The 22,308-nt window shown below is 53.6% G+C and overlaps 39 non-coding genes across 39 annotated transcripts; all 39 read left to right on the plus strand.

The window, feature by feature from the left end:
• Positions 1–276: 276 nt before the first annotated feature.
• On the plus strand, positions 277–348 carry Trnae-cuc (transfer RNA glutamic acid (anticodon CUC)). The gene has a single exon. It is a non-coding gene; the product is annotated as a tRNA-Glu (tRNA).
• Positions 349–722: 374 nt separating this feature from the next.
• Positions 723–794, plus strand: Trnah-gug (transfer RNA histidin (anticodon GUG)). The gene has a single exon. It is a non-coding gene; the product is annotated as a tRNA-His (tRNA).
• A 590-nt stretch (positions 795–1,384) lies between these two features.
• On the plus strand, positions 1,385–1,466 carry Trnal-uag (transfer RNA leucine (anticodon UAG)). The gene has a single exon. It is a non-coding gene; the product is annotated as a tRNA-Leu (tRNA).
• A 444-nt stretch (positions 1,467–1,910) lies between these two features.
• On the plus strand, positions 1,911–1,982 carry Trnae-cuc (transfer RNA glutamic acid (anticodon CUC)). Its single transcript has one exon. It is a non-coding gene; the product is annotated as a tRNA-Glu (tRNA).
• Positions 1,983–2,356: 374 nt separating this feature from the next.
• Positions 2,357–2,428, plus strand: Trnah-gug (transfer RNA histidin (anticodon GUG)). The gene has a single exon. It is a non-coding gene; the product is annotated as a tRNA-His (tRNA).
• A 590-nt stretch (positions 2,429–3,018) lies between these two features.
• Trnal-uag (transfer RNA leucine (anticodon UAG)) lies at positions 3,019–3,100 on the plus strand. Its single transcript has one exon. It is a non-coding gene; the product is annotated as a tRNA-Leu (tRNA).
• Positions 3,101–3,544: 444 nt separating this feature from the next.
• Trnae-cuc (transfer RNA glutamic acid (anticodon CUC)) lies at positions 3,545–3,616 on the plus strand. The gene has a single exon. It is a non-coding gene; the product is annotated as a tRNA-Glu (tRNA).
• A 374-nt stretch (positions 3,617–3,990) lies between these two features.
• Trnah-gug (transfer RNA histidin (anticodon GUG)) lies at positions 3,991–4,062 on the plus strand. The gene has a single exon. It is a non-coding gene; the product is annotated as a tRNA-His (tRNA).
• Positions 4,063–4,652: 590 nt separating this feature from the next.
• Positions 4,653–4,734, plus strand: Trnal-uag (transfer RNA leucine (anticodon UAG)). Its single transcript has one exon. It is a non-coding gene; the product is annotated as a tRNA-Leu (tRNA).
• A 444-nt stretch (positions 4,735–5,178) lies between these two features.
• On the plus strand, positions 5,179–5,250 carry Trnae-cuc (transfer RNA glutamic acid (anticodon CUC)). The gene has a single exon. It is a non-coding gene; the product is annotated as a tRNA-Glu (tRNA).
• A 374-nt stretch (positions 5,251–5,624) lies between these two features.
• Positions 5,625–5,696, plus strand: Trnah-gug (transfer RNA histidin (anticodon GUG)). Its single transcript has one exon. It is a non-coding gene; the product is annotated as a tRNA-His (tRNA).
• Positions 5,697–6,286: 590 nt separating this feature from the next.
• Positions 6,287–6,368, plus strand: Trnal-uag (transfer RNA leucine (anticodon UAG)). Its single transcript has one exon. It is a non-coding gene; the product is annotated as a tRNA-Leu (tRNA).
• A 444-nt stretch (positions 6,369–6,812) lies between these two features.
• Trnae-cuc (transfer RNA glutamic acid (anticodon CUC)) lies at positions 6,813–6,884 on the plus strand. Its single transcript has one exon. It is a non-coding gene; the product is annotated as a tRNA-Glu (tRNA).
• Positions 6,885–7,258: 374 nt separating this feature from the next.
• Trnah-gug (transfer RNA histidin (anticodon GUG)) lies at positions 7,259–7,330 on the plus strand. The gene has a single exon. It is a non-coding gene; the product is annotated as a tRNA-His (tRNA).
• A 590-nt stretch (positions 7,331–7,920) lies between these two features.
• Positions 7,921–8,002, plus strand: Trnal-uag (transfer RNA leucine (anticodon UAG)). The gene has a single exon. It is a non-coding gene; the product is annotated as a tRNA-Leu (tRNA).
• Positions 8,003–8,446: 444 nt separating this feature from the next.
• On the plus strand, positions 8,447–8,518 carry Trnae-cuc (transfer RNA glutamic acid (anticodon CUC)). The gene has a single exon. It is a non-coding gene; the product is annotated as a tRNA-Glu (tRNA).
• A 374-nt stretch (positions 8,519–8,892) lies between these two features.
• Positions 8,893–8,964, plus strand: Trnah-gug (transfer RNA histidin (anticodon GUG)). The gene has a single exon. It is a non-coding gene; the product is annotated as a tRNA-His (tRNA).
• Positions 8,965–9,554: 590 nt separating this feature from the next.
• On the plus strand, positions 9,555–9,636 carry Trnal-uag (transfer RNA leucine (anticodon UAG)). Its single transcript has one exon. It is a non-coding gene; the product is annotated as a tRNA-Leu (tRNA).
• A 444-nt stretch (positions 9,637–10,080) lies between these two features.
• Trnae-cuc (transfer RNA glutamic acid (anticodon CUC)) lies at positions 10,081–10,152 on the plus strand. The gene has a single exon. It is a non-coding gene; the product is annotated as a tRNA-Glu (tRNA).
• Positions 10,153–10,526: 374 nt separating this feature from the next.
• On the plus strand, positions 10,527–10,598 carry Trnah-gug (transfer RNA histidin (anticodon GUG)). Its single transcript has one exon. It is a non-coding gene; the product is annotated as a tRNA-His (tRNA).
• A 590-nt stretch (positions 10,599–11,188) lies between these two features.
• Positions 11,189–11,270, plus strand: Trnal-uag (transfer RNA leucine (anticodon UAG)). Its single transcript has one exon. It is a non-coding gene; the product is annotated as a tRNA-Leu (tRNA).
• Positions 11,271–11,714: 444 nt separating this feature from the next.
• Positions 11,715–11,786, plus strand: Trnae-cuc (transfer RNA glutamic acid (anticodon CUC)). Its single transcript has one exon. It is a non-coding gene; the product is annotated as a tRNA-Glu (tRNA).
• Positions 11,787–12,160: 374 nt separating this feature from the next.
• Positions 12,161–12,232, plus strand: Trnah-gug (transfer RNA histidin (anticodon GUG)). The gene has a single exon. It is a non-coding gene; the product is annotated as a tRNA-His (tRNA).
• Positions 12,233–12,822: 590 nt separating this feature from the next.
• Positions 12,823–12,904, plus strand: Trnal-uag (transfer RNA leucine (anticodon UAG)). Its single transcript has one exon. It is a non-coding gene; the product is annotated as a tRNA-Leu (tRNA).
• A 444-nt stretch (positions 12,905–13,348) lies between these two features.
• Positions 13,349–13,420, plus strand: Trnae-cuc (transfer RNA glutamic acid (anticodon CUC)). The gene has a single exon. It is a non-coding gene; the product is annotated as a tRNA-Glu (tRNA).
• A 374-nt stretch (positions 13,421–13,794) lies between these two features.
• On the plus strand, positions 13,795–13,866 carry Trnah-gug (transfer RNA histidin (anticodon GUG)). Its single transcript has one exon. It is a non-coding gene; the product is annotated as a tRNA-His (tRNA).
• Positions 13,867–14,456: 590 nt separating this feature from the next.
• On the plus strand, positions 14,457–14,538 carry Trnal-uag (transfer RNA leucine (anticodon UAG)). Its single transcript has one exon. It is a non-coding gene; the product is annotated as a tRNA-Leu (tRNA).
• Positions 14,539–14,982: 444 nt separating this feature from the next.
• Trnae-cuc (transfer RNA glutamic acid (anticodon CUC)) lies at positions 14,983–15,054 on the plus strand. Its single transcript has one exon. It is a non-coding gene; the product is annotated as a tRNA-Glu (tRNA).
• Positions 15,055–15,428: 374 nt separating this feature from the next.
• Trnah-gug (transfer RNA histidin (anticodon GUG)) lies at positions 15,429–15,500 on the plus strand. The gene has a single exon. It is a non-coding gene; the product is annotated as a tRNA-His (tRNA).
• Positions 15,501–16,090: 590 nt separating this feature from the next.
• Trnal-uag (transfer RNA leucine (anticodon UAG)) lies at positions 16,091–16,172 on the plus strand. The gene has a single exon. It is a non-coding gene; the product is annotated as a tRNA-Leu (tRNA).
• A 444-nt stretch (positions 16,173–16,616) lies between these two features.
• Positions 16,617–16,688, plus strand: Trnae-cuc (transfer RNA glutamic acid (anticodon CUC)). The gene has a single exon. It is a non-coding gene; the product is annotated as a tRNA-Glu (tRNA).
• Positions 16,689–17,062: 374 nt separating this feature from the next.
• Trnah-gug (transfer RNA histidin (anticodon GUG)) lies at positions 17,063–17,134 on the plus strand. The gene has a single exon. It is a non-coding gene; the product is annotated as a tRNA-His (tRNA).
• Positions 17,135–17,724: 590 nt separating this feature from the next.
• Positions 17,725–17,806, plus strand: Trnal-uag (transfer RNA leucine (anticodon UAG)). The gene has a single exon. It is a non-coding gene; the product is annotated as a tRNA-Leu (tRNA).
• Positions 17,807–18,250: 444 nt separating this feature from the next.
• Trnae-cuc (transfer RNA glutamic acid (anticodon CUC)) lies at positions 18,251–18,322 on the plus strand. The gene has a single exon. It is a non-coding gene; the product is annotated as a tRNA-Glu (tRNA).
• Positions 18,323–18,696: 374 nt separating this feature from the next.
• On the plus strand, positions 18,697–18,768 carry Trnah-gug (transfer RNA histidin (anticodon GUG)). The gene has a single exon. It is a non-coding gene; the product is annotated as a tRNA-His (tRNA).
• A 590-nt stretch (positions 18,769–19,358) lies between these two features.
• On the plus strand, positions 19,359–19,440 carry Trnal-uag (transfer RNA leucine (anticodon UAG)). Its single transcript has one exon. It is a non-coding gene; the product is annotated as a tRNA-Leu (tRNA).
• A 444-nt stretch (positions 19,441–19,884) lies between these two features.
• Trnae-cuc (transfer RNA glutamic acid (anticodon CUC)) lies at positions 19,885–19,956 on the plus strand. Its single transcript has one exon. It is a non-coding gene; the product is annotated as a tRNA-Glu (tRNA).
• A 374-nt stretch (positions 19,957–20,330) lies between these two features.
• Positions 20,331–20,402, plus strand: Trnah-gug (transfer RNA histidin (anticodon GUG)). The gene has a single exon. It is a non-coding gene; the product is annotated as a tRNA-His (tRNA).
• Positions 20,403–20,992: 590 nt separating this feature from the next.
• Trnal-uag (transfer RNA leucine (anticodon UAG)) lies at positions 20,993–21,074 on the plus strand. Its single transcript has one exon. It is a non-coding gene; the product is annotated as a tRNA-Leu (tRNA).
• The last annotated feature ends 1,234 nt before the right edge of the window (positions 21,075–22,308 follow it).

Below are 22,308 nucleotides of genomic sequence, written 5' to 3' on the forward strand. Positions count from 1 at the left end.
ACACACGCGAGACAGATAAGACAGCTGCACCCATTGCCCGCAAAGGAAACAGCACAACAAGGCGTGAGCGTCTGCTTCGTGAATTGTCGTAGAACAGTACGTGGAGCAACGACAGGATTTGTAGGCGCCTTTTGCTCTCGTCACTGCTGGCGTTCGTCTCCATGAAATGCGTCCAGAGGATGCCGTTCTATAACGTGAAAGAGTGTATTTCTTACAGTTGTCGTCAGTTAATCGTGGCTGGTTGCTGCGTTCGCAGGAAGAGCACTGGCGTCGTAATCCGGTGTAGTCTAGTGGCTAGGATACCTGGCTCTCACCCAGGAGGCCCGGGTTCGATTCCCGGTACCGGAAACGTGAGTTTTTGTTGCTCCTCTTATGCGACTTGTCCCGACTTTGCTCGACTGACGCTACGCTGACGCGTGCACAAAGCTGCGTTAAGTATGATTCGCGGCTACACCTGACGGCGAGAGAGATGCGGCGTCTATTCACTTGTTATCGAGCCACATACCCATAGTCAAGAGGCTTGGAGGACTGCAAGACACTGCCAGGGAGGTGAATGTAGCTAACCACTCTAGTTAGTGTCCTGACAGCGCAGGCACGTTCATTTACTCGTATACACGTGATGGAGACCGTGTCTGACACTGCTGTGGCGTCCACCTTGGCCTAGGCTTTGCTGTGTATCGCCACTTGCACTCCAGCCAGCTGCCTCCGTGGGCGCGTGCGTGGCCGTGATCGTCTAGTGGTTAGGACATTGCGTTGTGGCCGCAATAACCCAGGTTCGAATCCTGGTCACGGAAATTTTGAAAGTTTTGCCTTGCTACCGTTGCAGTGACGATAGTGCACGAGTACTCGAAATCACAGTGCTTTCTTGATTTTTCACTCGTGTTCCGCAGTCCGCAGTTTGTACTACCACTTCATCGCCAACACGTAATGCCGGCGGCCGTGAGGCGCAGACGTCCGGTGCTCTCTGTAGTCGAAAAGGGCAGTTGTTTGAGGTGCGACGGATTGGATGAACAGCGGAGCAGGAAGCTGTGGCGTGCACCGTTTCTACAAATGCTAGGAACACTGGGGCCGAAGGTAGCGCAGGTAGCGTGGCCGAGCGATCTAAGGCGCTTGTTTTAGGCACCAGTCTCTTCGGACGCGTGCGTTCGAAACCTGGTCACGGCACGAAAACGTCTCTTGATGCTGTCGCCTTAACTACGACAGCTTCAGACAAGTGGCGCCGCTACCACACGGCGGGCACGGCATTTTCTTGTTGTGGATGGCCTAAAGAGACGCTTCCAATGGGAGAGCAGAGGAAATACATGTTACAGCGATTGCCGAGATATTTCCATTTCGAAGTGATCTTTGTAGTACAAAGGAAACGTATTGTCGTCGGCGCTATAACGGTAACGTGGCCGAGCGGTCTAAGGCGCTGGTTTTAGGCACCAGTCTCTTCGGAGGCGTGGGTTCGAATCCCACCGTTGCCAATTTTGACGTCTCATTTTTGTGCCGTTGCTGTGTGTTGTCGTGGGCTAGGACGCAGCTCCTGTGTCGCGCGTGTTGTGTAGGTAGAGTGGCCGAGCGGTCTAAGGCGCTGGTTTTAGGCACCAGTCACTTCGGAGGCGTGGGTTCCAACCCCACAGCTGCTAAACGTGTAATGTTTCCTGCGTCGAAGACAGCTGCACCCATTGCCCGCAAAGGAAACAGCACAACAAGGCGTGAGCGTCTGCTTCGTGAATTGTCGTAGAACAGTACGTGGAGCAACGACAGGATTTGTAGGCGCCTTTTGCTCTCGTCACTGCTGGCGTTCGTCTCCATGAAATGCGTCCAGAGGATGCCGTTCTATAACGTGAAAGAGTGTATTTCTTACAGTTGTCGTCAGTTAATCGTGGCTGGTTGCTGCGTTCGCAGGAAGAGCACTGGCGTCGTAATCCGGTGTAGTCTAGTGGCTAGGATACCTGGCTCTCACCCAGGAGGCCCGGGTTCGATTCCCGGTACCGGAAACGTGAGTTTTTGTTGCTCCTCTTATGCGACTTGTCCCGACTTTGCTCGACTGACGCTACGCTGACGCGTGCACAAAGCTGCGTTAAGTATGATTCGCGGCTACACCTGACGGCGAGAGAGATGCGGCGTCTATTCACTTGTTATCGAGCCACATACCCATAGTCAAGAGGCTTGGAGGACTGCAAGACACTGCCAGGGAGGTGAATGTAGCTAACCACTCTAGTTAGTGTCCTGACAGCGCAGGCACGTTCATTTACTCGTATACACGTGATGGAGACCGTGTCTGACACTGCTGTGGCGTCCACCTTGGCCTAGGCTTTGCTGTGTATCGCCACTTGCACTCCAGCCAGCTGCCTCCGTGGGCGCGTGCGTGGCCGTGATCGTCTAGTGGTTAGGACATTGCGTTGTGGCCGCAATAACCCAGGTTCGAATCCTGGTCACGGAAATTTTGAAAGTTTTGCCTTGCTACCGTTGCAGTGACGATAGTGCACGAGTACTCGAAATCACAGTGCTTTCTTGATTTTTCACTCGTGTTCCGCAGTCCGCAGTTTGTACTACCACTTCATCGCCAACACGTAATGCCGGCGGCCGTGAGGCGCAGACGTCCGGTGCTCTCTGTAGTCGAAAAGGGCAGTTGTTTGAGGTGCGACGGATTGGATGAACAGCGGAGCAGGAAGCTGTGGCGTGCACCGTTTCTACAAATGCTAGGAACACTGGGGCCGAAGGTAGCGCAGGTAGCGTGGCCGAGCGATCTAAGGCGCTTGTTTTAGGCACCAGTCTCTTCGGACGCGTGCGTTCGAAACCTGGTCACGGCACGAAAACGTCTCTTGATGCTGTCGCCTTAACTACGACAGCTTCAGACAAGTGGCGCCGCTACCACACGGCGGGCACGGCATTTTCTTGTTGTGGATGGCCTAAAGAGACGCTTCCAATGGGAGAGCAGAGGAAATACATGTTACAGCGATTGCCGAGATATTTCCATTTCGAAGTGATCTTTGTAGTACAAAGGAAACGTATTGTCGTCGGCGCTATAACGGTAACGTGGCCGAGCGGTCTAAGGCGCTGGTTTTAGGCACCAGTCTCTTCGGAGGCGTGGGTTCGAATCCCACCGTTGCCAATTTTGACGTCTCATTTTTGTGCCGTTGCTGTGTGTTGTCGTGGGCTAGGACGCAGCTCCTGTGTCGCGCGTGTTGTGTAGGTAGAGTGGCCGAGCGGTCTAAGGCGCTGGTTTTAGGCACCAGTCACTTCGGAGGCGTGGGTTCCAACCCCACAGCTGCTAAACGTGTAATGTTTCCTGCGTCGAAGACAGCTGCACCCATTGCCCGCAAAGGAAACAGCACAACAAGGCGTGAGCGTCTGCTTCGTGAATTGTCGTAGAACAGTACGTGGAGCAACGACAGGATTTGTAGGCGCCTTTTGCTCTCGTCACTGCTGGCGTTCGTCTCCATGAAATGCGTCCAGAGGATGCCGTTCTATAACGTGAAAGAGTGTATTTCTTACAGTTGTCGTCAGTTAATCGTGGCTGGTTGCTGCGTTCGCAGGAAGAGCACTGGCGTCGTAATCCGGTGTAGTCTAGTGGCTAGGATACCTGGCTCTCACCCAGGAGGCCCGGGTTCGATTCCCGGTACCGGAAACGTGAGTTTTTGTTGCTCCTCTTATGCGACTTGTCCCGACTTTGCTCGACTGACGCTACGCTGACGCGTGCACAAAGCTGCGTTAAGTATGATTCGCGGCTACACCTGACGGCGAGAGAGATGCGGCGTCTATTCACTTGTTATCGAGCCACATACCCATAGTCAAGAGGCTTGGAGGACTGCAAGACACTGCCAGGGAGGTGAATGTAGCTAACCACTCTAGTTAGTGTCCTGACAGCGCAGGCACGTTCATTTACTCGTATACACGTGATGGAGACCGTGTCTGACACTGCTGTGGCGTCCACCTTGGCCTAGGCTTTGCTGTGTATCGCCACTTGCACTCCAGCCAGCTGCCTCCGTGGGCGCGTGCGTGGCCGTGATCGTCTAGTGGTTAGGACATTGCGTTGTGGCCGCAATAACCCAGGTTCGAATCCTGGTCACGGAAATTTTGAAAGTTTTGCCTTGCTACCGTTGCAGTGACGATAGTGCACGAGTACTCGAAATCACAGTGCTTTCTTGATTTTTCACTCGTGTTCCGCAGTCCGCAGTTTGTACTACCACTTCATCGCCAACACGTAATGCCGGCGGCCGTGAGGCGCAGACGTCCGGTGCTCTCTGTAGTCGAAAAGGGCAGTTGTTTGAGGTGCGACGGATTGGATGAACAGCGGAGCAGGAAGCTGTGGCGTGCACCGTTTCTACAAATGCTAGGAACACTGGGGCCGAAGGTAGCGCAGGTAGCGTGGCCGAGCGATCTAAGGCGCTTGTTTTAGGCACCAGTCTCTTCGGACGCGTGCGTTCGAAACCTGGTCACGGCACGAAAACGTCTCTTGATGCTGTCGCCTTAACTACGACAGCTTCAGACAAGTGGCGCCGCTACCACACGGCGGGCACGGCATTTTCTTGTTGTGGATGGCCTAAAGAGACGCTTCCAATGGGAGAGCAGAGGAAATACATGTTACAGCGATTGCCGAGATATTTCCATTTCGAAGTGATCTTTGTAGTACAAAGGAAACGTATTGTCGTCGGCGCTATAACGGTAACGTGGCCGAGCGGTCTAAGGCGCTGGTTTTAGGCACCAGTCTCTTCGGAGGCGTGGGTTCGAATCCCACCGTTGCCAATTTTGACGTCTCATTTTTGTGCCGTTGCTGTGTGTTGTCGTGGGCTAGGACGCAGCTCCTGTGTCGCGCGTGTTGTGTAGGTAGAGTGGCCGAGCGGTCTAAGGCGCTGGTTTTAGGCACCAGTCACTTCGGAGGCGTGGGTTCCAACCCCACAGCTGCTAAACGTGTAATGTTTCCTGCGTCGAAGACAGCTGCACCCATTGCCCGCAAAGGAAACAGCACAACAAGGCGTGAGCGTCTGCTTCGTGAATTGTCGTAGAACAGTACGTGGAGCAACGACAGGATTTGTAGGCGCCTTTTGCTCTCGTCACTGCTGGCGTTCGTCTCCATGAAATGCGTCCAGAGGATGCCGTTCTATAACGTGAAAGAGTGTATTTCTTACAGTTGTCGTCAGTTAATCGTGGCTGGTTGCTGCGTTCGCAGGAAGAGCACTGGCGTCGTAATCCGGTGTAGTCTAGTGGCTAGGATACCTGGCTCTCACCCAGGAGGCCCGGGTTCGATTCCCGGTACCGGAAACGTGAGTTTTTGTTGCTCCTCTTATGCGACTTGTCCCGACTTTGCTCGACTGACGCTACGCTGACGCGTGCACAAAGCTGCGTTAAGTATGATTCGCGGCTACACCTGACGGCGAGAGAGATGCGGCGTCTATTCACTTGTTATCGAGCCACATACCCATAGTCAAGAGGCTTGGAGGACTGCAAGACACTGCCAGGGAGGTGAATGTAGCTAACCACTCTAGTTAGTGTCCTGACAGCGCAGGCACGTTCATTTACTCGTATACACGTGATGGAGACCGTGTCTGACACTGCTGTGGCGTCCACCTTGGCCTAGGCTTTGCTGTGTATCGCCACTTGCACTCCAGCCAGCTGCCTCCGTGGGCGCGTGCGTGGCCGTGATCGTCTAGTGGTTAGGACATTGCGTTGTGGCCGCAATAACCCAGGTTCGAATCCTGGTCACGGAAATTTTGAAAGTTTTGCCTTGCTACCGTTGCAGTGACGATAGTGCACGAGTACTCGAAATCACAGTGCTTTCTTGATTTTTCACTCGTGTTCCGCAGTCCGCAGTTTGTACTACCACTTCATCGCCAACACGTAATGCCGGCGGCCGTGAGGCGCAGACGTCCGGTGCTCTCTGTAGTCGAAAAGGGCAGTTGTTTGAGGTGCGACGGATTGGATGAACAGCGGAGCAGGAAGCTGTGGCGTGCACCGTTTCTACAAATGCTAGGAACACTGGGGCCGAAGGTAGCGCAGGTAGCGTGGCCGAGCGATCTAAGGCGCTTGTTTTAGGCACCAGTCTCTTCGGACGCGTGCGTTCGAAACCTGGTCACGGCACGAAAACGTCTCTTGATGCTGTCGCCTTAACTACGACAGCTTCAGACAAGTGGCGCCGCTACCACACGGCGGGCACGGCATTTTCTTGTTGTGGATGGCCTAAAGAGACGCTTCCAATGGGAGAGCAGAGGAAATACATGTTACAGCGATTGCCGAGATATTTCCATTTCGAAGTGATCTTTGTAGTACAAAGGAAACGTATTGTCGTCGGCGCTATAACGGTAACGTGGCCGAGCGGTCTAAGGCGCTGGTTTTAGGCACCAGTCTCTTCGGAGGCGTGGGTTCGAATCCCACCGTTGCCAATTTTGACGTCTCATTTTTGTGCCGTTGCTGTGTGTTGTCGTGGGCTAGGACGCAGCTCCTGTGTCGCGCGTGTTGTGTAGGTAGAGTGGCCGAGCGGTCTAAGGCGCTGGTTTTAGGCACCAGTCACTTCGGAGGCGTGGGTTCCAACCCCACAGCTGCTAAACGTGTAATGTTTCCTGCGTCGAAGACAGCTGCACCCATTGCCCGCAAAGGAAACAGCACAACAAGGCGTGAGCGTCTGCTTCGTGAATTGTCGTAGAACAGTACGTGGAGCAACGACAGGATTTGTAGGCGCCTTTTGCTCTCGTCACTGCTGGCGTTCGTCTCCATGAAATGCGTCCAGAGGATGCCGTTCTATAACGTGAAAGAGTGTATTTCTTACAGTTGTCGTCAGTTAATCGTGGCTGGTTGCTGCGTTCGCAGGAAGAGCACTGGCGTCGTAATCCGGTGTAGTCTAGTGGCTAGGATACCTGGCTCTCACCCAGGAGGCCCGGGTTCGATTCCCGGTACCGGAAACGTGAGTTTTTGTTGCTCCTCTTATGCGACTTGTCCCGACTTTGCTCGACTGACGCTACGCTGACGCGTGCACAAAGCTGCGTTAAGTATGATTCGCGGCTACACCTGACGGCGAGAGAGATGCGGCGTCTATTCACTTGTTATCGAGCCACATACCCATAGTCAAGAGGCTTGGAGGACTGCAAGACACTGCCAGGGAGGTGAATGTAGCTAACCACTCTAGTTAGTGTCCTGACAGCGCAGGCACGTTCATTTACTCGTATACACGTGATGGAGACCGTGTCTGACACTGCTGTGGCGTCCACCTTGGCCTAGGCTTTGCTGTGTATCGCCACTTGCACTCCAGCCAGCTGCCTCCGTGGGCGCGTGCGTGGCCGTGATCGTCTAGTGGTTAGGACATTGCGTTGTGGCCGCAATAACCCAGGTTCGAATCCTGGTCACGGAAATTTTGAAAGTTTTGCCTTGCTACCGTTGCAGTGACGATAGTGCACGAGTACTCGAAATCACAGTGCTTTCTTGATTTTTCACTCGTGTTCCGCAGTCCGCAGTTTGTACTACCACTTCATCGCCAACACGTAATGCCGGCGGCCGTGAGGCGCAGACGTCCGGTGCTCTCTGTAGTCGAAAAGGGCAGTTGTTTGAGGTGCGACGGATTGGATGAACAGCGGAGCAGGAAGCTGTGGCGTGCACCGTTTCTACAAATGCTAGGAACACTGGGGCCGAAGGTAGCGCAGGTAGCGTGGCCGAGCGATCTAAGGCGCTTGTTTTAGGCACCAGTCTCTTCGGACGCGTGCGTTCGAAACCTGGTCACGGCACGAAAACGTCTCTTGATGCTGTCGCCTTAACTACGACAGCTTCAGACAAGTGGCGCCGCTACCACACGGCGGGCACGGCATTTTCTTGTTGTGGATGGCCTAAAGAGACGCTTCCAATGGGAGAGCAGAGGAAATACATGTTACAGCGATTGCCGAGATATTTCCATTTCGAAGTGATCTTTGTAGTACAAAGGAAACGTATTGTCGTCGGCGCTATAACGGTAACGTGGCCGAGCGGTCTAAGGCGCTGGTTTTAGGCACCAGTCTCTTCGGAGGCGTGGGTTCGAATCCCACCGTTGCCAATTTTGACGTCTCATTTTTGTGCCGTTGCTGTGTGTTGTCGTGGGCTAGGACGCAGCTCCTGTGTCGCGCGTGTTGTGTAGGTAGAGTGGCCGAGCGGTCTAAGGCGCTGGTTTTAGGCACCAGTCACTTCGGAGGCGTGGGTTCCAACCCCACAGCTGCTAAACGTGTAATGTTTCCTGCGTCGAAGACAGCTGCACCCATTGCCCGCAAAGGAAACAGCACAACAAGGCGTGAGCGTCTGCTTCGTGAATTGTCGTAGAACAGTACGTGGAGCAACGACAGGATTTGTAGGCGCCTTTTGCTCTCGTCACTACTGGCGTTCGTCTCCATGAAATGCGTCCAGAGGATGCCGTTCTATAACGTGAAAGAGTGTATTTCTTACAGTTGTCGTCAGTTAATCGTGGCTGGTTGCTGCGTTCGCAGGAAGAGCACTGGCGTCGTAATCCGGTGTAGTCTAGTGGCTAGGATACCTGGCTCTCACCCAGGAGGCCCGGGTTCGATTCCCGGTACCGGAAACGTGAGTTTTTGTTGCTCCTCTTATGCGACTTGTCCCGACTTTGCTCGACTGACGCTACGCTGACGCGTGCACAAAGCTGCGTTAAGTATGATTCGCGGCTACACCTGACGGCGAGAGAGATGCGGCGTCTATTCACTTGTTATCGAGCCACATACCCATAGTCAAGAGGCTTGGAGGACTGCAAGACACTGCCAGGGAGGTGAATGTAGCTAACCACTCTAGTTAGTGTCCTGACAGCGCAGGCACGTTCATTTACTCGTATACACGTGATGGAGACCGTGTCTGACACTGCTGTGGCGTCCACCTTGGCCTAGGCTTTGCTGTGTATCGCCACTTGCACTCCAGCCAGCTGCCTCCGTGGGCGCGTGCGTGGCCGTGATCGTCTAGTGGTTAGGACATTGCGTTGTGGCCGCAATAACCCAGGTTCGAATCCTGGTCACGGAAATTTTGAAAGTTTTGCCTTGCTACCGTTGCAGTGACGATAGTGCACGAGTACTCGAAATCACAGTGCTTTCTTGATTTTTCACTCGTGTTCCGCAGTCCGCAGTTTGTACTACCACTTCATCGCCAACACGTAATGCCGGCGGCCGTGAGGCGCAGACGTCCGGTGCTCTCTGTAGTCGAAAAGGGCAGTTGTTTGAGGTGCGACGGATTGGATGAACAGCGGAGCAGGAAGCTGTGGCGTGCACCGTTTCTACAAATGCTAGGAACACTGGGGCCGAAGGTAGCGCAGGTAGCGTGGCCGAGCGATCTAAGGCGCTTGTTTTAGGCACCAGTCTCTTCGGACGCGTGCGTTCGAAACCTGGTCACGGCACGAAAACGTCTCTTGATGCTGTCGCCTTAACTACGACAGCTTCAGACAAGTGGCGCCGCTACCACACGGCGGGCACGGCATTTTCTTGTTGTGGATGGCCTAAAGAGACGCTTCCAATGGGAGAGCAGAGGAAATACATGTTACAGCGATTGCCGAGATATTTCCATTTCGAAGTGATCTTTGTAGTACAAAGGAAACGTATTGTCGTCGGCGCTATAACGGTAACGTGGCCGAGCGGTCTAAGGCGCTGGTTTTAGGCACCAGTCTCTTCGGAGGCGTGGGTTCGAATCCCACCGTTGCCAATTTTGACGTCTCATTTTTGTGCCGTTGCTGTGTGTTGTCGTGGGCTAGGACGCAGCTCCTGTGTCGCGCGTGTTGTGTAGGTAGAGTGGCCGAGCGGTCTAAGGCGCTGGTTTTAGGCACCAGTCACTTCGGAGGCGTGGGTTCCAACCCCACAGCTGCTAAACGTGTAATGTTTCCTGCGTCGAAGACAGCTGCACCCATTGCCCGCAAAGGAAACAGCACAACAAGGCGTGAGCGTCTGCTTCGTGAATTGTCGTAGAACAGTACGTGGAGCAACGACAGGATTTGTAGGCGCCTTTTGCTCTCGTCACTGCTGGCGTTCGTCTCCATGAAATGCGTCCAGAGGATGCCGTTCTATAACGTGAAAGAGTGTATTTCTTACAGTTGTCGTCAGTTAATCGTGGCTGGTTGCTGCGTTCGCAGGAAGAGCACTGGCGTCGTAATCCGGTGTAGTCTAGTGGCTAGGATACCTGGCTCTCACCCAGGAGGCCCGGGTTCGATTCCCGGTACCGGAAACGTGAGTTTTTGTTGCTCCTCTTATGCGACTTGTCCCGACTTTGCTCGACTGACGCTACGCTGACGCGTGCACAAAGCTGCGTTAAGTATGATTCGCGGCTACACCTGACGGCGAGAGAGATGCGGCGTCTATTCACTTGTTATCGAGCCACATACCCATAGTCAAGAGGCTTGGAGGACTGCAAGACACTGCCAGGGAGGTGAATGTAGCTAACCACTCTAGTTAGTGTCCTGACAGCGCAGGCACGTTCATTTACTCGTATACACGTGATGGAGACCGTGTCTGACACTGCTGTGGCGTCCACCTTGGCCTAGGCTTTGCTGTGTATCGCCACTTGCACTCCAGCCAGCTGCCTCCGTGGGCGCGTGCGTGGCCGTGATCGTCTAGTGGTTAGGACATTGCGTTGTGGCCGCAATAACCCAGGTTCGAATCCTGGTCACGGAAATTTTGAAAGTTTTGCCTTGCTACCGTTGCAGTGACGATAGTGCACGAGTACTCGAAATCACAGTGCTTTCTTGATTTTTCACTCGTGTTCCGCAGTCCGCAGTTTGTACTACCACTTCATCGCCAACACGTAATGCCGGCGGCCGTGAGGCGCAGACGTCCGGTGCTCTCTGTAGTCGAAAAGGGCAGTTGTTTGAGGTGCGACGGATTGGATGAACAGCGGAGCAGGAAGCTGTGGCGTGCACCGTTTCTACAAATGCTAGGAACACTGGGGCCGAAGGTAGCGCAGGTAGCGTGGCCGAGCGATCTAAGGCGCTTGTTTTAGGCACCAGTCTCTTCGGACGCGTGCGTTCGAAACCTGGTCACGGCACGAAAACGTCTCTTGATGCTGTCGCCTTAACTACGACAGCTTCAGACAAGTGGCGCCGCTACCACACGGCGGGCACGGCATTTTCTTGTTGTGGATGGCCTAAAGAGACGCTTCCAATGGGAGAGCAGAGGAAATACATGTTACAGCGATTGCCGAGATATTTCCATTTCGAAGTGATCTTTGTAGTACAAAGGAAACGTATTGTCGTCGGCGCTATAACGGTAACGTGGCCGAGCGGTCTAAGGCGCTGGTTTTAGGCACCAGTCTCTTCGGAGGCGTGGGTTCGAATCCCACCGTTGCCAATTTTGACGTCTCATTTTTGTGCCGTTGCTGTGTGTTGTCGTGGGCTAGGACGCAGCTCCTGTGTCGCGCGTGTTGTGTAGGTAGAGTGGCCGAGCGGTCTAAGGCGCTGGTTTTAGGCACCAGTCACTTCGGAGGCGTGGGTTCCAACCCCACAGCTGCTAAACGTGTAATGTTTCCTGCGTCGAAGACAGCTGCACCCATTGCCCGCAAAGGAAACAGCACAACAAGGCGTGAGCGTCTGCTTCGTGAATTGTCGTAGAACAGTACGTGGAGCAACGACAGGATTTGTAGGCGCCTTTTGCTCTCGTCACTGCTGGCGTTCGTCTCCATGAAATGCGTCCAGAGGATGCCGTTCTATAACGTGAAAGAGTGTATTTCTTACAGTTGTCGTCAGTTAATCGTGGCTGGTTGCTGCGTTCGCAGGAAGAGCACTGGCGTCGTAATCCGGTGTAGTCTAGTGGCTAGGATACCTGGCTCTCACCCAGGAGGCCCGGGTTCGATTCCCGGTACCGGAAACGTGAGTTTTTGTTGCTCCTCTTATGCGACTTGTCCCGACTTTGCTCGACTGACGCTACGCTGACGCGTGCACAAAGCTGCGTTAAGTATGATTCGCGGCTACACCTGACGGCGAGAGAGATGCGGCGTCTATTCACTTGTTATCGAGCCACATACCCATAGTCAAGAGGCTTGGAGGACTGCAAGACACTGCCAGGGAGGTGAATGTAGCTAACCACTCTAGTTAGTGTCCTGACAGCGCAGGCACGTTCATTTACTCGTATACACGTGATGGAGACCGTGTCTGACACTGCTGTGGCGTCCACCTTGGCCTAGGCTTTGCTGTGTATCGCCACTTGCACTCCAGCCAGCTGCCTCCGTGGGCGCGTGCGTGGCCGTGATCGTCTAGTGGTTAGGACATTGCGTTGTGGCCGCAATAACCCAGGTTCGAATCCTGGTCACGGAAATTTTGAAAGTTTTGCCTTGCTACCGTTGCAGTGACGATAGTGCACGAGTACTCGAAATCACAGTGCTTTCTTGATTTTTCACTCGTGTTCCGCAGTCCGCAGTTTGTACTACCACTTCATCGCCAACACGTAATGCCGGCGGCCGTGAGGCGCAGACGTCCGGTGCTCTCTGTAGTCGAAAAGGGCAGTTGTTTGAGGTGCGACGGATTGGATGAACAGCGGAGCAGGAAGCTGTGGCGTGCACCGTTTCTACAAATGCTAGGAACACTGGGGCCGAAGGTAGCGCAGGTAGCGTGGCCGAGCGATCTAAGGCGCTTGTTTTAGGCACCAGTCTCTTCGGACGCGTGCGTTCGAAACCTGGTCACGGCACGAAAACGTCTCTTGATGCTGTCGCCTTAACTACGACAGCTTCAGACAAGTGGCGCCGCTACCACACGGCGGGCACGGCATTTTCTTGTTGTGGATGGCCTAAAGAGACGCTTCCAATGGGAGAGCAGAGGAAATACATGTTACAGCGATTGCCGAGATATTTCCATTTCGAAGTGATCTTTGTAGTACAAAGGAAACGTATTGTCGTCGGCGCTATAACGGTAACGTGGCCGAGCGGTCTAAGGCGCTGGTTTTAGGCACCAGTCTCTTCGGAGGCGTGGGTTCGAATCCCACCGTTGCCAATTTTGACGTCTCATTTTTGTGCCGTTGCTGTGTGTTGTCGTGGGCTAGGACGCAGCTCCTGTGTCGCGCGTGTTGTGTAGGTAGAGTGGCCGAGCGGTCTAAGGCGCTGGTTTTAGGCACCAGTCACTTCGGAGGCGTGGGTTCCAACCCCACAGCTGCTAAACGTGTAATGTTTCCTGCGTCGAAGACAGCTGCACCCATTGCCCGCAAAGGAAACAGCACAACAAGGCGTGAGCGTCTGCTTCGTGAATTGTCGTAGAACAGTACGTGGAGCAACGACAGGATTTGTAGGCGCCTTTTGCTCTCGTCACTGCTGGCGTTCGTCTCCATGAAATGCGTCCAGAGGATGCCGTTCTATAACGTGAAAGAGTGTATTTCTTACAGTTGTCGTCAGTTAATCGTGGCTGGTTGCTGCGTTCGCAGGAAGAGCACTGGCGTCGTAATCCGGTGTAGTCTAGTGGCTAGGATACCTGGCTCTCACCCAGGAGGCCCGGGTTCGATTCCCGGTACCGGAAACGTGAGTTTTTGTTGCTCCTCTTATGCGACTTGTCCCGACTTTGCTCGACTGACGCTACGCTGACGCGTGCACAAAGCTGCGTTAAGTATGATTCGCGGCTACACCTGACGGCGAGAGAGATGCGGCGTCTATTCACTTGTTATCGAGCCACATACCCATAGTCAAGAGGCTTGGAGGACTGCAAGACACTGCCAGGGAGGTGAATGTAGCTAACCACTCTAGTTAGTGTCCTGACAGCGCAGGCACGTTCATTTACTCGTATACACGTGATGGAGACCGTGTCTGACACTGCTGTGGCGTCCACCTTGGCCTAGGCTTTGCTGTGTATCGCCACTTGCACTCCAGCCAGCTGCCTCCGTGGGCGCGTGCGTGGCCGTGATCGTCTAGTGGTTAGGACATTGCGTTGTGGCCGCAATAACCCAGGTTCGAATCCTGGTCACGGAAATTTTGAAAGTTTTGCCTTGCTACCGTTGCAGTGACGATAGTGCACGAGTACTCGAAATCACAGTGCTTTCTTGATTTTTCACTCGTGTTCCGCAGTCCGCAGTTTGTACTACCACTTCATCGCCAACACGTAATGCCGGCGGCCGTGAGGCGCAGACGTCCGGTGCTCTCTGTAGTCGAAAAGGGCAGTTGTTTGAGGTGCGACGGATTGGATGAACAGCGGAGCAGGAAGCTGTGGCGTGCACCGTTTCTACAAATGCTAGGAACACTGGGGCCGAAGGTAGCGCAGGTAGCGTGGCCGAGCGATCTAAGGCGCTTGTTTTAGGCACCAGTCTCTTCGGACGCGTGCGTTCGAAACCTGGTCACGGCACGAAAACGTCTCTTGATGCTGTCGCCTTAACTACGACAGCTTCAGACAAGTGGCGCCGCTACCACACGGCGGGCACGGCATTTTCTTGTTGTGGATGGCCTAAAGAGACGCTTCCAATGGGAGAGCAGAGGAAATACATGTTACAGCGATTGCCGAGATATTTCCATTTCGAAGTGATCTTTGTAGTACAAAGGAAACGTATTGTCGTCGGCGCTATAACGGTAACGTGGCCGAGCGGTCTAAGGCGCTGGTTTTAGGCACCAGTCTCTTCGGAGGCGTGGGTTCGAATCCCACCGTTGCCAATTTTGACGTCTCATTTTTGTGCCGTTGCTGTGTGTTGTCGTGGGCTAGGACGCAGCTCCTGTGTCGCGCGTGTTGTGTAGGTAGAGTGGCCGAGCGGTCTAAGGCGCTGGTTTTAGGCACCAGTCACTTCGGAGGCGTGGGTTCCAACCCCACAGCTGCTAAACGTGTAATGTTTCCTGCGTCGAAGACAGCTGCACCCATTGCCCGCAAAGGAAACAGCACAACAAGGCGTGAGCGTCTGCTTCGTGAATTGTCGTAGAACAGTACGTGGAGCAACGACAGGATTTGTAGGCGCCTTTTGCTCTCGTCACTGCTGGCGTTCGTCTCCATGAAATGCGTCCAGAGGATGCCGTTCTATAACGTGAAAGAGTGTATTTCTTACAGTTGTCGTCAGTTAATCGTGGCTGGTTGCTGCGTTCGCAGGAAGAGCACTGGCGTCGTAATCCGGTGTAGTCTAGTGGCTAGGATACCTGGCTCTCACCCAGGAGGCCCGGGTTCGATTCCCGGTACCGGAAACGTGAGTTTTTGTTGCTCCTCTTATGCGACTTGTCCCGACTTTGCTCGACTGACGCTACGCTGACGCGTGCACAAAGCTGCGTTAAGTATGATTCGCGGCTACACCTGACGGCGAGAGAGATGCGGCGTCTATTCACTTGTTATCGAGCCACATACCCATAGTCAAGAGGCTTGGAGGACTGCAAGACACTGCCAGGGAGGTGAATGTAGCTAACCACTCTAGTTAGTGTCCTGACAGCGCAGGCACGTTCATTTACTCGTATACACGTGATGGAGACCGTGTCTGACACTGCTGTGGCGTCCACCTTGGCCTAGGCTTTGCTGTGTATCGCCACTTGCACTCCAGCCAGCTGCCTCCGTGGGCGCGTGCGTGGCCGTGATCGTCTAGTGGTTAGGACATTGCGTTGTGGCCGCAATAACCCAGGTTCGAATCCTGGTCACGGAAATTTTGAAAGTTTTGCCTTGCTACCGTTGCAGTGACGATAGTGCACGAGTACTCGAAATCACAGTGCTTTCTTGATTTTTCACTCGTGTTCCGCAGTCCGCAGTTTGTACTACCACTTCATCGCCAACACGTAATGCCGGCGGCCGTGAGGCGCAGACGTCCGGTGCTCTCTGTAGTCGAAAAGGGCAGTTGTTTGAGGTGCGACGGATTGGATGAACAGCGGAGCAGGAAGCTGTGGCGTGCACCGTTTCTACAAATGCTAGGAACACTGGGGCCGAAGGTAGCGCAGGTAGCGTGGCCGAGCGATCTAAGGCGCTTGTTTTAGGCACCAGTCTCTTCGGACGCGTGCGTTCGAAACCTGGTCACGGCACGAAAACGTCTCTTGATGCTGTCGCCTTAACTACGACAGCTTCAGACAAGTGGCGCCGCTACCACACGGCGGGCACGGCATTTTCTTGTTGTGGATGGCCTAAAGAGACGCTTCCAATGGGAGAGCAGAGGAAATACATGTTACAGCGATTGCCGAGATATTTCCATTTCGAAGTGATCTTTGTAGTACAAAGGAAACGTATTGTCGTCGGCGCTATAACGGTAACGTGGCCGAGCGGTCTAAGGCGCTGGTTTTAGGCACCAGTCTCTTCGGAGGCGTGGGTTCGAATCCCACCGTTGCCAATTTTGACGTCTCATTTTTGTGCCGTTGCTGTGTGTTGTCGTGGGCTAGGACGCAGCTCCTGTGTCGCGCGTGTTGTGTAGGTAGAGTGGCCGAGCGGTCTAAGGCGCTGGTTTTAGGCACCAGTCACTTCGGAGGCGTGGGTTCCAACCCCACAGCTGCTAAACGTGTAATGTTTCCTGCGTCGAAGACAGCTGCACCCATTGCCCGCAAAGGAAACAGCACAACAAGGCGTGAGCGTCTGCTTCGTGAATTGTCGTAGAACAGTACGTGGAGCAACGACAGGATTTGTAGGCGCCTTTTGCTCTCGTCACTGCTGGCGTTCGTCTCCATGAAATGCGTCCAGAGGATGCCGTTCTATAACGTGAAAGAGTGTATTTCTTACAGTTGTCGTCAGTTAATCGTGGCTGGTTGCTGCGTTCGCAGGAAGAGCACTGGCGTCGTAATCCGGTGTAGTCTAGTGGCTAGGATACCTGGCTCTCACCCAGGAGGCCCGGGTTCGATTCCCGGTACCGGAAACGTGAGTTTTTGTTGCTCCTCTTATGCGACTTGTCCCGACTTTGCTCGACTGACGCTACGCTGACGCGTGCACAAAGCTGCGTTAAGTATGATTCGCGGCTACACCTGACGGCGAGAGAGATGCGGCGTCTATTCACTTGTTATCGAGCCACATACCCATAGTCAAGAGGCTTGGAGGACTGCAAGACACTGCCAGGGAGGTGAATGTAGCTAACCACTCTAGTTAGTGTCCTGACAGCGCAGGCACGTTCATTTACTCGTATACACGTGATGGAGACCGTGTCTGACACTGCTGTGGCGTCCACCTTGGCCTAGGCTTTGCTGTGTATCGCCACTTGCACTCCAGCCAGCTGCCTCCGTGGGCGCGTGCGTGGCCGTGATCGTCTAGTGGTTAGGACATTGCGTTGTGGCCGCAATAACCCAGGTTCGAATCCTGGTCACGGAAATTTTGAAAGTTTTGCCTTGCTACCGTTGCAGTGACGATAGTGCACGAGTACTCGAAATCACAGTGCTTTCTTGATTTTTCACTCGTGTTCCGCAGTCCGCAGTTTGTACTACCACTTCATCGCCAACACGTAATGCCGGCGGCCGTGAGGCGCAGACGTCCGGTGCTCTCTGTAGTCGAAAAGGGCAGTTGTTTGAGGTGCGACGGATTGGATGAACAGCGGAGCAGGAAGCTGTGGCGTGCACCGTTTCTACAAATGCTAGGAACACTGGGGCCGAAGGTAGCGCAGGTAGCGTGGCCGAGCGATCTAAGGCGCTTGTTTTAGGCACCAGTCTCTTCGGACGCGTGCGTTCGAAACCTGGTCACGGCACGAAAACGTCTCTTGATGCTGTCGCCTTAACTACGACAGCTTCAGACAAGTGGCGCCGCTACCACACGGCGGGCACGGCATTTTCTTGTTGTGGATGGCCTAAAGAGACGCTTCCAATGGGAGAGCAGAGGAAATACATGTTACAGCGATTGCCGAGATATTTCCATTTCGAAGTGATCTTTGTAGTACAAAGGAAACGTATTGTCGTCGGCGCTATAACGGTAACGTGGCCGAGCGGTCTAAGGCGCTGGTTTTAGGCACCAGTCTCTTCGGAGGCGTGGGTTCGAATCCCACCGTTGCCAATTTTGACGTCTCATTTTTGTGCCGTTGCTGTGTGTTGTCGTGGGCTAGGACGCAGCTCCTGTGTCGCGCGTGTTGTGTAGGTAGAGTGGCCGAGCGGTCTAAGGCGCTGGTTTTAGGCACCAGTCACTTCGGAGGCGTGGGTTCCAACCCCACAGCTGCTAAACGTGTAATGTTTCCTGCGTCGAAGACAGCTGCACCCATTGCCCGCAAAGGAAACAGCACAACAAGGCGTGAGCGTCTGCTTCGTGAATTGTCGTAGAACAGTACGTGGAGCAACGACAGGATTTGTAGGCGCCTTTTGCTCTCGTCACTGCTGGCGTTCGTCTCCATGAAATGCGTCCAGAGGATGCCGTTCTATAACGTGAAAGAGTGTATTTCTTACAGTTGTCGTCAGTTAATCGTGGCTGGTTGCTGCGTTCGCAGGAAGAGCACTGGCGTCGTAATCCGGTGTAGTCTAGTGGCTAGGATACCTGGCTCTCACCCAGGAGGCCCGGGTTCGATTCCCGGTACCGGAAACGTGAGTTTTTGTTGCTCCTCTTATGCGACTTGTCCCGACTTTGCTCGACTGACGCTACGCTGACGCGTGCACAAAGCTGCGTTAAGTATGATTCGCGGCTACACCTGACGGCGAGAGAGATGCGGCGTCTATTCACTTGTTATCGAGCCACATACCCATAGTCAAGAGGCTTGGAGGACTGCAAGACACTGCCAGGGAGGTGAATGTAGCTAACCACTCTAGTTAGTGTCCTGACAGCGCAGGCACGTTCATTTACTCGTATACACGTGATGGAGACCGTGTCTGACACTGCTGTGGCGTCCACCTTGGCCTAGGCTTTGCTGTGTATCGCCACTTGCACTCCAGCCAGCTGCCTCCGTGGGCGCGTGCGTGGCCGTGATCGTCTAGTGGTTAGGACATTGCGTTGTGGCCGCAATAACCCAGGTTCGAATCCTGGTCACGGAAATTTTGAAAGTTTTGCCTTGCTACCGTTGCAGTGACGATAGTGCACGAGTACTCGAAATCACAGTGCTTTCTTGATTTTTCACTCGTGTTCCGCAGTCCGCAGTTTGTACTACCACTTCATCGCCAACACGTAATGCCGGCGGCCGTGAGGCGCAGACGTCCGGTGCTCTCTGTAGTCGAAAAGGGCAGTTGTTTGAGGTGCGACGGATTGGATGAACAGCGGAGCAGGAAGCTGTGGCGTGCACCGTTTCTACAAATGCTAGGAACACTGGGGCCGAAGGTAGCGCAGGTAGCGTGGCCGAGCGATCTAAGGCGCTTGTTTTAGGCACCAGTCTCTTCGGACGCGTGCGTTCGAAACCTGGTCACGGCACGAAAACGTCTCTTGATGCTGTCGCCTTAACTACGACAGCTTCAGACAAGTGGCGCCGCTACCACACGGCGGGCACGGCATTTTCTTGTTGTGGATGGCCTAAAGAGACGCTTCCAATGGGAGAGCAGAGGAAATACATGTTACAGCGATTGCCGAGATATTTCCATTTCGAAGTGATCTTTGTAGTACAAAGGAAACGTATTGTCGTCGGCGCTATAACGGTAACGTGGCCGAGCGGTCTAAGGCGCTGGTTTTAGGCACCAGTCTCTTCGGAGGCGTGGGTTCGAATCCCACCGTTGCCAATTTTGACGTCTCATTTTTGTGCCGTTGCTGTGTGTTGTCGTGGGCTAGGACGCAGCTCCTGTGTCGCGCGTGTTGTGTAGGTAGAGTGGCCGAGCGGTCTAAGGCGCTGGTTTTAGGCACCAGTCACTTCGGAGGCGTGGGTTCCAACCCCACAGCTGCTAAACGTGTAATGTTTCCTGCGTCGAAGACAGCTGCACCCATTGCCCGCAAAGGAAACAGCACAACAAGGCGTGAGCGTCTGCTTCGTGAATTGTCGTAGAACAGTACGTGGAGCAACGACAGGATTTGTAGGCGCCTTTTGCTCTCGTCACTGCTGGCGTTCGTCTCCATGAAATGCGTCCAGAGGATGCCGTTCTATAACGTGAAAGAGTGTATTTCTTACAGTTGTCGTCAGTTAATCGTGGCTGGTTGCTGCGTTCGCAGGAAGAGCACTGGCGTCGTAATCCGGTGTAGTCTAGTGGCTAGGATACCTGGCTCTCACCCAGGAGGCCCGGGTTCGATTCCCGGTACCGGAAACGTGAGTTTTTGTTGCTCCTCTTATGCGACTTGTCCCGACTTTGCTCGACTGACGCTACGCTGACGCGTGCACAAAGCTGCGTTAAGTATGATTCGCGGCTACACCTGACGGCGAGAGAGATGCGGCGTCTATTCACTTGTTATCGAGCCACATACCCATAGTCAAGAGGCTTGGAGGACTGCAAGACACTGCCAGGGAGGTGAATGTAGCTAACCACTCTAGTTAGTGTCCTGACAGCGCAGGCACGTTCATTTACTCGTATACACGTGATGGAGACCGTGTCTGACACTGCTGTGGCGTCCACCTTGGCCTAGGCTTTGCTGTGTATCGCCACTTGCACTCCAGCCAGCTGCCTCCGTGGGCGCGTGCGTGGCCGTGATCGTCTAGTGGTTAGGACATTGCGTTGTGGCCGCAATAACCCAGGTTCGAATCCTGGTCACGGAAATTTTGAAAGTTTTGCCTTGCTACCGTTGCAGTGACGATAGTGCACGAGTACTCGAAATCACAGTGCTTTCTTGATTTTTCACTCGTGTTCCGCAGTCCGCAGTTTGTACTACCACTTCATCGCCAACACGTAATGCCGGCGGCCGTGAGGCGCAGACGTCCGCTGCTCTCTGTAGTCGAAAAGGGCAGTTGTTTGAGGTGCGACGGATTGGATGAACAGCGGAGCAGGAAGCTGTGGCGTGCACCGTTTCTACAAATGCTAGGAACACTGGGGCCGAAGGTAGCGCAGGTAGCGTGGCCGAGCGATCTAAGGCGCTTGTTTTAGGCACCAGTCTCTTCGGACGCGTGCGTTCGAAACCTGGTCACGGCACGAAAACGTCTCTTGATGCTGTCGCCTTAACTACGACAGCTTCAGACAAGTGGCGCCGCTACCACACGGCGGGCACGGCATTTTCTTGTTGTGGATGGCCTAAAGAGACGCTTCCAATGGGAGAGCAGAGGAAATACATGTTACAGCGATTGCCGAGATATTTCCATTTCGAAGTGATCTTTGTAGTACAAAGGAAACGTATTGTCGTCGGCGCTATAACGGTAACGTGGCCGAGCGGTCTAAGGCGCTGGTTTTAGGCACCAGTCTCTTCGGAGGCGTGGGTTCGAATCCCACCGTTGCCAATTTTGACGTCTCATTTTTGTGCCGTTGCTGTGTGTTGTCGTGGGCTAGGACGCAGCTCCTGTGTCGCGCGTGTTGTGTAGGTAGAGTGGCCGAGCGGTCTAAGGCGCTGGTTTTAGGCACCAGTCACTTCGGAGGCGTGGGTTCCAACCCCACAGCTGCTAAACGTGTAATGTTTCCTGCGTCGAAGACAGCTGCACCCATTGCCCGCAAAGGAAACAGCACAACAAGGCGTGAGCGTCTGCTTCGTGAATTGTCGTAGAACAGTACGTGGAGCAACGACAGGATTTGTAGGCGCCTTTTGCTCTCGTCACTGCTGGCGTTCGTCTCCATGAAATGCGTCCAGAGGATGCCGTTCTATAACGTGAAAGAGTGTATTTCTTACAGTTGTCGTCAGTTAATCGTGGCTGGTTGCTGCGTTCGCAGGAAGAGCACTGGCGTCGTAATCCGGTGTAGTCTAGTGATATAGTCTGCCTGCAGCGGCGGTGGCGAGCGGTTCGTCGTGCTGTGCTTCGCTCTGCGGCTGGCTTTGTTTACATCCGCTGTGTAAGTCTGTGCGTCTTCGCCGGCGCTTCGCAGTAGTTAAATATTCTGTCAACGTTCGAAAATGCAGTAATGGCTCAACTTAGTAGAAAGGACACTCTGAAATTTACCTTTGATCGACGTTTTGCTCGACCTAAATCTTTCGAAATTGAGGATTGGTTAGAGGAAGTTGTTCAAGTTCCGTTTGAAGATACTGTTGGTTTTCACTTGTCAATTGTGAGTAGTGTGATGTACTTGAAGCTGAAAAACCCTGAGTTATGCGAACGAGTTGTCAATAATACCGGTGGTAAGCTTAAGTTTAAACACAGTGATGGAAATATTAGCGAAGTTACTGTCGATCATGTGGGACTTGGTATTCGAACAATTCGAATTTTTGAGCTACCCTTTGAAGTTCCTACAGATGCGATCAATCTTGTTATTGCACCCTTTGGGAAGGTCCTCAGTAATTTTGCAGAAAAATGGTCCGGTGCTCACAAATATCCGGTTTTGAACGGTGTCAGGCAGTTGAAGGTGGACTTATTACGACATATTCCGTCTTACATTAACGTTTGCGGTTATCGAGGTATCGTCATTTATGATGGTCAACCACGAACGTGTGCAGCTTGCAATTCTCCAGGTCATATTCGTTCTGAATGTATTCAAAGACGTGTTGTGCAGCTGCCGACAGGTGAACCGGTGAAGTCCGCGGAGATG

The sequence above is a fragment of the Schistocerca gregaria genome, unplaced genomic scaffold (assembly GCF_023897955.1).
Source record: "Schistocerca gregaria isolate iqSchGreg1 unplaced genomic scaffold, iqSchGreg1.2 ptg001006l, whole genome shotgun sequence".
In the NCBI taxonomy this organism is placed as follows: domain Eukaryota; kingdom Metazoa; phylum Arthropoda; class Insecta; order Orthoptera; family Acrididae; genus Schistocerca; species Schistocerca gregaria.